The following is an 11,827-nucleotide window of genomic DNA, read 5'->3' on the forward strand; positions in this document are numbered from 1 at the left end:
AGCGTGCTTGGCCTAGAGCGATGGGTGACCGACCGGGAAGTTCTTCCCGGGTGCGCACAAGTGAGGACAAAGTGCGTAGAAAAGACCTGCGTTGGTCTGTGAGGGCAGTCTATATCCTAGAGAAGCTGTCAGATGTAAGTGGGCCCAGCCTTATAGAGGCGGGACATTACACTTGGCGTGCCAACTATCGACAGATTATCGTCGGCAGACCTCCGAGGGGTATCCCACGAAAGTAGATTGATCGGTAGAGGAGCGCGAGATCAAGAATAAGAAGGCAACAGAGACACACGAGTTAGACAGGTTCAGGCCGTCAGTATGACATAATACCCTACTCCTATGGTCTGTTGGTTTGTATTAGCTATCGTATGATATGCCGTGATTTTAGAGGGGTCTCTACCCGCCTTATATAGTCCGGGAGGCAGGGTTACAAGTCGGTTAGATCTAAGAGATGATCGGAAAGTAATAATTGATTACATGAATCTTGGGATCATATATATCCTAACAGATCTCGTAGTATCTTTAGGATATCTTCCCGATGTCTTACAAAAGGCACCGAGCAGAGTCGTGCCCCGCAAGGCTTCTTCTTGTGGGCTAGGCCACCCCTAGGGGCGCAGCCCATGTGCTCCGCCGTGGGTATCTGGGGTCCTACACCCCACACTCCCCTTTCACTATCTTTGTGTACTATTTCTCCCCCTTTGTCATCAATGACCACAAAGACTTAAAATGTACCACTTGTAGGGTCGATATTATCAATGTCAATCAATGGGGTGAGGATCATTTTCCCAAATTCGATCTAATCTAGATCATTGACCAAAGATATTTAACTCGGTTTGATCCAAGGACAAGCTTCTTCACACCTCCAAATAAGGGTTATCTTGTATCATGTTGAGTTAAATACTTAGAACTCATTTTCTAGATCAAACACTAGGTTTACAAGCCCACAAACATGTCATATGCTATCACTAGATCAAGTCAAGCATAGAAGCAATAGTGATACCATATAAACATCAAATTCATTTGATTTTCATAAATGAGCCTAATAAAATAGAACCACTAGAAAGGTCCTAATAAGATTGAAAATGTGACTAGATGCACTAAACATGTTCTTAGCAAGGATGTATGTCATGCCAACCAACTTTTACCTTGAAAAAGCTCGAAGGAGAGGCATGCCATATAAGTGGGGGGTGCATCAACACATATTTGAGAAATTCAATATGTTCAACTCATTCCTTAGCATGCAAAACCTTTTCTCATCCAATGGCTTGGTGAATATATCGGCAAGTTGATCTTCAGTGCCTACACTCTCAATGCAAATATCCCCTTTTTGTTGGTGATCTCTTATGAAATGGTGACGGACATCAATGTGCTTTGTTCTTGCATGTTGAACCGGATTATTGGTCAACTTGATTGCACTCTCATTGTCACATAGCAATGGCACTTTCTTGAACTTGATTCGAAAGTCACTCAAGGTGGCCTTCATCCAAAGAACTTGTGCACAACAACTACCAATGGATATGTATTCGGCTTCGGCGGTTGATAATGCAACACTATTTTGCTTCTTTGATAACTATGAAACAAGTGATCTTCCCAACAATTGACATGTGCCCGAGGTGCTCTTTCTTTCAACCTTGCATCCCGCATAATCTGAGTCGGAGTAACCAACTGGCTCAAACTTTGCTCCTTTGGGATACCATAAACCAACACTTGGTGTATGCTTCAAGTACCTCAATATTCTCTTAGTAGCCTTCAAATAACTTTCTTTAGGTGAGGCTTGAAATCTTGCACACATGCATACACTAAACATGACATCTGGTCTTGATGCGGTCACATAGAGTAGGCTTCCAATCATAGACCGATACAATTTTTGATCCACCATGTTTCCACTTGCATCACTATCCAAGTTGCCATTGGTTCCTATTGGTGTGCTAATGACTTTGCTATCAATCATTCCAAACTTCTTGATCATGTCCTTGATGTACTTGCCTTGACTTACAAATGTACCATTCTTCAATTGCTTGATTTGAAGACCAAGGAAGTAACTCAACTCTCTAATCATGGATGTCTCAAACTCATTAGCCATCATCTTTTCAAACTCATCACAAAAATCTTGATTAGTTGATCCAAATATGATGTCAACAACATATATTTGCAATACAAATAGATCTTTTCCAATCTTCTTGATGAAAAGAGTGGTGTCAACCTTGCCCATTATAAACCCTTTAGAGAGTAGGAAGTCTCTCAATCTCTTATACCATGCTCTAGGTGCTTGCTTCAAGCCATACAATACCTTCTTCAACTTGTACACATGGTTGGGCTTCTTGTCATCTTCAAAACCGGAAGGTTGCTCAACATATACTTCTTCATTGATATAACCATTGAGAAATGCACTCTTGACATCCATTTGATAGAGCTTGATGTTGTGGGCACAAGCATAGGCTAGCAAGATTCTAATAGCTTCCAATCTAGCAACCGAGGCATATGTTTCTCCAAAGTCAAGACCTTCAACTTGTGTATAGCCTTGTGCTACCAATCTTGCTTTGTTCCTTACTACTATCCCATCTTGATCTTGCTTGTTTCTAAAGACCCATTTGGTTCCAATCACATTATGTCCCTTTGGTCTTTCTACCAACTCTCATACTTGATTTCTTGTGAAGTTATTCAATTCTTCATGCATAGCATTTACCCAATCAACATCCTTCAATGCCTCATCTATCTTCTTTGGTTCAATGGATGACACAAATGAGAAATGCTCACAAAATAAAGCCAATCTTGATCTAGTTTGCACACCTCTTGAGATATCACCTATGATAGTGTCCAATGGATGATCCCTTACAACATTTGTTGGTTGGAGGATTAGAACTTGATTGCTTGCACTTGTTTGATCATTGGGTTGAGATGATGTAATAGCCACTTGATCTTGTTCATTATCATGAGATCCACTTGCACTAACTTGATTTGCATCATCTTGCACATTTGAGTTATAGAGCATTTGCACTTGATCATCTTCATCATCATTCACTTGCCTAGGCCTCAATTCACTAATATCCATGTTCTTCATGGCATTTGAAAGTTGAATGCCTCTGACATCTCCTAAGTTCTCATTCTCTACTTGTGAACCCTTAGTTTCATCAAATTCAACATCATGAACTTCCTTAAGAGTACCACTATCTAAATTCTAAACTCTATATGCTTTGCTTGTAGTGGAATAGCCAAGTAGGAATCCTTCATCACATTTCTTGTCAAACTTGCCTAATCTTGTGCCTTTCTTCAAGATATAGCATTTGTAACCAAAGACCCAAAAATATGCAATGTTGGGCTTTCTACCATTCAAGAGCTCATATGGTGTCTTCTCTTTCAATCGGTGACAATAGAGACGGTTGCTACAATAGCAAGCCATGTTGATAGCTTCGGCCCAAAAAGATTGACTCACATTGTACTCATTAAGCATAGACCTTGCCATATCAATGAGTGTTTTATTCTTTCTCTCAACAAGGCCATTTGATTGAGGTGTGTACTTGGCTGAGAATTGATGTCTAATTCCAAATTCATCACATAACTCATCAATTTTAGTGTTCTTGAACTCACTACCATTGTCACTTCTAACTCTCTTGATGGTTGTTTCAAACTTATTGTGAATGCCTTTAACAAATGATTTGAATATTGCAAACACATCACTTTTATCCACTAGAAAGAATACCCAAGTGTATCTAGTATAATCATTCACTATCACAAAGCCATATTTGTTTCCACCGATACTAGTGTATTGTGTTGGCCCAAACAAATCCATGTGCAATAACTCAAATGCTTTACTAGTGCTCATCATGCTTTTCTTAGGATAGGTGTTTCCAACTTGTTTGCTGGCTTGACAAGAGCTATAAAGCTTATTCTTTTCAAACACAACATCTTTCAAGCCTCTAACCAAGTCATGCTTAACCAATCTATTCAATTGTTTCATTCCAACATGACTAAGCCTTCTATGCCATAACCAACCCATGCTAGACTTAGTGAACAAGCATGTAGATAATCTAGCTTCACTAGCATTGAAATCAACCAAGTATAGATTATCATATCTAAAGCCTTTGAAGATCAAGTTAGAGCCATCTACACTTATGATCTCTACATCATCTACCCTAAATATGCATTTGAATCCAAGGTCACACAATTGAGCCACAGATAGCAAATTGAAGTTCAAGCTCTCTACTAGCAACACATTGGATATGCTCATATCATTGGATATTGCAATCTTACCAAGCCCTTTGACCTTGCCTTTACCATTGTCCCCAAATGTGATACTATCATAACCATCATTGCCATTGGTGTTGATTGAGTTGAACATTCTTGCATCACCGGTCATGTGTTGAGTGCACCCACTATCAAGAACCCAATGCCTTCCTCTGGCTTTGTAATTTACCTACAAAAGAAGATCAATTCCTTTTAGGTACCCAAATGGCTTTCTTCTTTGAGCCCATCCATGGTTTACCAATGAACTTAGCCTTCACACCATTTGTACCCTTAGTAAGCATATAGCATGAATCAAGCTTAATGGAGGATACATTAGCATTTTTGTTCTTGTTTTTGCATTCTTGCTCTTTTGTGACCCACTTGCTTACAACTATTACATAACCGACCATTGTTCTTCACAAAACTAGTCTTGTGAGGAGCAAAGACCGCTTTGCCTTTCTTGAGGGTATAGCCCAATTCCTCTTTGTAGAGAGAAGCTCTTTGGCCACCCAAGCACATAAGCAAGCGGTCCTCACCACCATAAGCTTTTGCTAAGGTGTGAGTGAGCTTATTGACCTCCTTCTTGAGGTCTCATTCTCAATTACTAGTGAGGAATCACAAGTGAGACCATCACTACTAGATGAGGTAGAAGTGGAGGTGCTACAAGAAAGGTTAGTAGGAGCAACAATGATAGGCATAGATAGTGATTCATCAATTATATCACAAGTTAAACCTACATTGCAAGTTTCAACATGCTTCTTCTTATTTTGCTCATCAAGCAAAGATGAATGAGCCTCTTCAAGCTTTTTGTGAGCTTTGCCAAGCTTCTCATGGGCTTCCTCTAGCCTCTCATGAGATGCATTGAGCTCATCAAAGGCTTGCTTAAGGGCTACTAGTTCCTTATGCAAGCATTTGCATTCCCTTCTCTTGATGTCAAAGTGTTCTTTAGCATCTTCTAGCATATCAAATAGTTCATCTTTAGTGGGTTCATCATTATCACTATCATTATCATTTTCATTTTCATGTTCATTTTCATCATCATGTTCTTCATCACTTTTATCATCACAAGATTGTACCTTAGTGGCCTTAGCCATGAAGCATGATAAAGATTCGAAGAGAGAAGGCTTCTTATTAATAGCAATGCTTGCAAGAACCTTCTTCTTGGTGGTCTTGTTATCATCACTATCATCATCATCATCACTTGAGGAAGTATCACTATCCCAAGTGACTACATATGAACCACCCTTCTTATTCTTGAATGCCATCTTGTCCTTCTTCTCTTTCTTTTCCTTTTTGTCCTTCTTGTTCTTCTTGTTGTTGTCATCATTGTCGCTATTGTATAGGCATTGAGCAACAAGATGATCTTTGCTTCCACACTTGAAGCACCTTCTTGACTCTTCTTTGTTCTTGAATGAAGGCTTCTTTCTTCTAGCACGGTAGCCCTTCTTCACCATGAACTTGCCAAATCTCTTGACAAAGAGAGCCATCTTCTTATCATCATCATCATCCTAAGATTCATCTTCTTCACTTGATGTCTCTTGCTTAGCTTTGCCCTTGGATGATGTGGATTTTAATGCCATGCTCTTCTTCTTGTCATCCTTATTCTCATCTTTCTTCTTATTCTTTTCTTCCTTCTCATCATCATCTCTATAAATATCATCGGTCATTATATCTCCCAATACTTGGTTTGGTGTCATGGTGTCCAAACCGCTTCTCACTAGAATGGTGACCAATGTACCAAATCTTGAAGGTAAGCATCTTAAGAACTTGTGAGAAAAGTCCTTGTCCTTCACCTCTTCTCCAAGTGCTTTGAGATCATTAACAAGCACTTGAAGCCTATGGAACATCTCCAGCACACTCTCATCCTCCTTCATCTTGAAGCTTACAAACTTCTCTTTGAGGATATATGCCTTAGCACCCTTTACGGCTTGAGTGCCCTCAAATGATTCTTCCAACTTCTTCCAAGCTTCATATGCCATTTCAATATTCTTGATTTGCTCAAATGTTCTTTCATCAATTGCATCATGAATGGCACTTAGAGCAATGCCATTGTTTTGGAGAAGTACTTCTTCGGCCGCGGTGGGATTCTCTAGATCTTCAATCTCAATTTTGGTTTCTACCACCTTCCAAACTTTTCTATTGATTGACTTGATGTGTGTGGTCATCTTTGACTTCCAATAAGGATAATTTGTGCCATCAAATTGGGGTGGCTTCTTGGTGTTGTTGATTTGAGCCATTTTTACACCAAAGGTTGTTAAGCCTCAAATCACGGTGACCTTGGCTCTGATACCACTTGAAAGATCCTAATGGCTAGAGGGGGGGGGTGAATAGCCTAATAAAATTTCTACAACAACACTTAACAAAATGGTTAGACAAATATGAGGCGAAGCAAGTGTTGCGCTAGCCTACTCAAAAGCAAGCCACCTACCACAATTCTAGTTTAGATAGTGTATATTCACACAATAGCTAAGATACTACTCTATGTTAGTGTGCTCTCAAAGGCTAACTAAAGAGCCACACCAACCAAGTAAGCAAGCTCTCACAACTAGGTACACTAAAGAGCTTGACAACTAGTTTGCGGTAGTGTAATGAGAGTGATCAAGAAGGTTATACCGTCGTATAGATGAAGGAACCAATCAATCACAAGGATGAATAACAATGAAGACCAATCACCTCGGAATCAATGATGAACACGATGATTTTTACCAAGGTTCACTTGCTTGCCGGCAAGCTAATCCTCGTTGTGGTGATTCACTCACTTGGAGGTTTACGAGCTAATTGGCTTCACACGCCAAACCCTTAATAGGGTGCCGCACAACCAACACAAAATGAGGATCACGCAAGCCATGAGCAATCCACTAGAGTACCCTTTGGCTCTCCGCCGGGGAAAGGTCAAGAACCCCTTACAATCACCATGATCGGAGCCAGAGACAATCACCAACCTTCGCTCGATGATCCTCGCTACTCCAAGCCATCTAGGTGGCGGCAACCACCAAGAGTAACAAGCGAAATCTACAATGAAACACGAACACCAAGTGCCTCTAGATGCAATCACTCAAGCAATGCACTTGGATTCACTCACAATCTCACAAAGATGATGAATCAATGATGGAGATGAGTGGGAGGGCTTTGGCTAAGCTCACAAGGTTGCTATGTCAATGAAAATTGCCAAAAGTATGAGCTTCAACCGGCCATGGGGCTTAAATAGAAGCCCTCACGAAATATAGCCGTTGTACCCCTTCACTAGGCACAACACGAGCTGACCGGACGCTCCGATCATGTTGACCGGACGCTAGACCTCAGCGTCCGGTCGCCCGACAACAGCCACATGTCCCGATCACAACGGTCACTTGAGTTGATCGGACACTGCACACAATACTGACCAGACGCTGAGCCACCAGTGTTCGGTCATTTCTAGTAAGGTTCTAGAAATGCCTTTTGCCCACCGGACGCATCCGGTCATGCATGACTGGACCCTGCCAGCGTCCGGTCAGAGACCCTAGCCTCTGTGTGCTGCCTGACAATAGGACCGGACACACCTCGCCAGCATCCGGTCGTTCAAGACCCAGCGTCCGGTCATTTGACCAACACCAGCATCTCTGCTAGTACAACTGACTGGACGCACTGGTTCCACTAGAACCAGCGTCCGGTCACCTTGAGACCAGCGAGGCTAACTCCTCTTCACCTCTAACTTCTTCACCCTTGCTCAAATATGCCAACCACCAAGTGTATCACCTTGTGCACATGTGTTAGCATATTTTCACAAACATTTTCAAGGGTGTTAGCATTCCACTAGATCCTAAATGCATATGCAATGAGTTAGAGCATCTAGTGGCACTTTGATAACCGTATTTCGATACGAGTTTTACCCCTCTTAATAGTACGGCTATCAAACCTAAATGTGATCACACTCTCTAAGTGTCTTGATCACCAAAACAAAATAGCTCCTATGGTTTATACCTTTGCCTTGAGCTTTTTGTTTTTCTCTTTCTTCTTTCCAAGTCCAAGCACTTGATCATCACCATGGCATCATCATTGTCATGCTATGATCTTCATTTGCTTCACCACTTGGAATGTGCTGCCTATCTCATGATCACTTGATAAACTAGGTTAGCACTTATGGTTTCATCAATTCACCAAAACCAAACTAGAGCTTTCAACATGGGAGGAGACTGAGTGCATAGTGTAGGTGCGGCGACACTAGGGGAGAGATGCAATAGGAATATGGGATGGCCAAGACCTTCATTGCAAGGGATGCCATGTTAGGGTCACCGTGGGTGGGGTCTATCGGGGTTACCGCGCTCTAGCTTTAGGCCCACGCCCGAGTGCCCGCAGCCGCCGTGGCAGCGTCCGTCGCTCTCTCTAGGGTGGCTGAAGCCACCACACTAAAAGGTCCTAATATGGCTAGAGGGGGGGTGAATAGCCTATTTAAAAATCTACAAACCAACTAGAGCAATTTGATTAGTATGACAAATAGCGAAATGCAAACTTCCTCTAGCTCTACAAGGGTTGCAAGCCACCTATCCAACAATTCTAGTTGCTATGATCACTACACACACAATTTGCTATGTTACTACTCACTAAGAGCTCTCACACTTGCTACACTAAAGAGCTCCACTAGATGAACGTGAAACAACAAAGCAAGCTCTCAATTCTAATTACACTAAAGAGCTTGCTATAACTAGTTTGCAAGAATATAAATGAGTGAGTAGAGTGATTATACCACCGTGTAGAGGAGTGAACCAATCACAAGATGAATACTAAATCAATCACCAGGAGAATACCAAAGGGCAAGAGACAACCAATTTTTCTCCTGAGGTTCATGTGCTTGCCAGCACGCTAGTCCCCATTATGTCAACTAACACTTGGTGGTTCAGCGGCTAAGAGGTGTTGCACCAACCTCATCCATACAATTGGACACAGCAAGAACCTACCCATAAGTGAGGTAACTCAATGACATGAGCAATCCACCAGAGTTACCTTTCGGCGCTCCACTGGGGAAGGCACAAGACCCCTCATAATCACCATGATCGGAGCCGGAGACAATCACCAACCTCCACTCGACGATCCTTGATGCTTCAAGCCGTCTAGGTGGCGGCAACCACCAAGAGAAACAAGTGAATCCCGCAGCGAAACATGAATACCAAGTGCCTCTAGATGCAATCACTCAAGCAATGCACTTGAATTCTCTTCCAATCTCATAAAGAAGATGAATCAATGATGGAGATGAGGGGGAGGGCTTTGGCTAAGCTCACAAGGTTGCTATGTCAATGCAAGACAAGAGAGTGAGCTTGAGTCGACCATGGGGTTTAAATAGAAGCCCCCATGAAATAGAGCCATTGGCTCCTCAGTCCACTGAAAAACAGGGCGACCAGACGCGCCGGTCAGATCGACCGGATGTTGGATGTGTGCCATGTGGCCCCTGCTTCAAATGTTGATCGCCCAATCTCAACGATCATTAGTACATTTAAGTTGTGACCAGACACACTGCTTGAAAGTGACCGGACACAGGACCTTAGCGTCCGGTCATTTCCAGTAAGCTTCCATTCGCAAAAAATCATGCCCGACCGGACTCACCCAGCGTCCGGTCACTCGGCATCTCCTCTATGCGCTGCCATGTCAATAGGACCAAACACACCCTGTCAGCATCCTGTCATTAAGTGACCCAGTGTCCGATCGAAGACCGATGCCAATGTCTTCATGCTTCCACTAACTGGACGCGTCGGTCCTACCGAGACCATCGTCGGTGGCACATCGAACTGTCCGCACTCTACAGGCAGACACTCCACCAGTGAAGTTTCTAACCCTTGCTCAAATGTGCCAACCACCAAGTGTATCACCTTGTGCACATGTGTTAGCATATTTTCACAAATGTTTTCAAGGGTGTTAGCACTCCACTAGATCCTAAATACATATGCAATGAGTTAGAGCATCTAGTGACACTTTGATAACCGTATTTCGATACGAGTTTCACCCCTCTTAATAGTATGGCTATCGATCCTAAATGTGATCACACTCTCTAAGTGTCTCGATCACTAAAACAAAATGGCTCCTACCACTTATACCTTTGCCTTGAGTCTTTTGTTTTTCTCTTTCTTCTTTTCAGGTCCAAGCATTTGATCATCACCGTGCCATCACCATCATCATGTCATGATCTTCATTTGCTTCATCACTTAGAGTAGTGTTACCTATCTCATAATCACTTTGATAAACTAGATTAGCACTTAGGGTTTCATCAATTCACCAAAACCAAACTAGAGCTTTCAATCTCCCCCTTTTTGGTAATTGATGACAACCCTTACACAAAGATATGAATTGAAATTTAATTAAATCCATGTTGCTTGCCCAAGCATATTTACCATGTGTAAAAGAATATGGTCAAGTTTCATGAACTCCAAATGGTAGCAATTGCTCCCCCTACATATGTGCTAAGAGTTTGGATTGTAGCTTGCACATATGCTTAGATAGGAAATATAGGAGACAATTTCTACCAAATAATGCTAAGGTATAAGAGATGGACCTTTGAAGCGTGATACCAATCGGAGTGCACCAATATACCATCCTTAGCACCATTAGTAACTATATACACACAAAAACTAGAATACCCCATGAGATCAACATTACAAGCAAGGTTCTAGTTTCCATAGAATGAACATAAGTCTAGTTACTTTAGCCTATGCATGCTAGTTTTTCATTTCATCATTCAAGCCTATAACTGACATACACCACACAAGCATGGATATTGAAATTAAGAACTTATGCCATGCAAGCAAATATATGAAATGCACATTCAAATGCAACATATAAGTTTATGAGCTTGCTCCCCCTACTTGTGTATAATTTTGATTGATCCCCTTACAATGTCATTTCATTTGTTTGCTCCCTCTATCTTACTATCTTTGTGAATTTCTCCCCCTTTGTCAACAATTAGCATAAAGGGGGGGGCTCAAATTTTAGATAGGTTGGGGTGAAACCATGTTAAGTGAGGATCATGTTTCTAATTTGGTTCAATCTAGATTACTTGCAAAAGATATTTAACTCAGTTTGATCCAAGGACAAGCTTCTTCACACCTCCAAATAAGGGTTATCTTGTACCATGTTGAGTTAAACACTTACAACTCATTTCCTAGATCAAACACTAGGTTTACAAGCCCACAAACATGTCATATGCTACCACTAGATCATTTCAAGCATACAAGCAATAGTGGTACCATACAAGCATCAAATTCATTTGATTTTCATGAATGAGCCTAGAACGTGATAGGAATGACTAGATGCACTAAAACATGTCCTTAGCAAGGATGTATGCCATGCCAATCAATTTTTACGTTGAATTGCTCGAAAGAGAGGCATGTCATATAAGTGGGAGGTGCATCAACACATTTGAGAAGTCAAGTATGTTCAATTCATTCCTTAGCTTTTCTTGTCATCTCCAACGTCAATCACCTCTCTAGGCCTTATATCACCAATGTCCATGTTCTTCATTGTATTGACCAATTGAGTGCCTTTTACATAATCTAGATTCTCATCTTCCTCTTAGGAACCATTTGTTTCATCAAACTCCACATCATGAACCTCCTCAAGAGTACCACTAGTTAAAATTCAA

This window comes from Miscanthus floridulus, chromosome 3, assembly GCF_019320115.1.
Source record: "Miscanthus floridulus cultivar M001 chromosome 3, ASM1932011v1, whole genome shotgun sequence".
Classification (NCBI taxonomy): Eukaryota; Viridiplantae; Streptophyta; class Magnoliopsida; order Poales; family Poaceae; genus Miscanthus; species Miscanthus floridulus.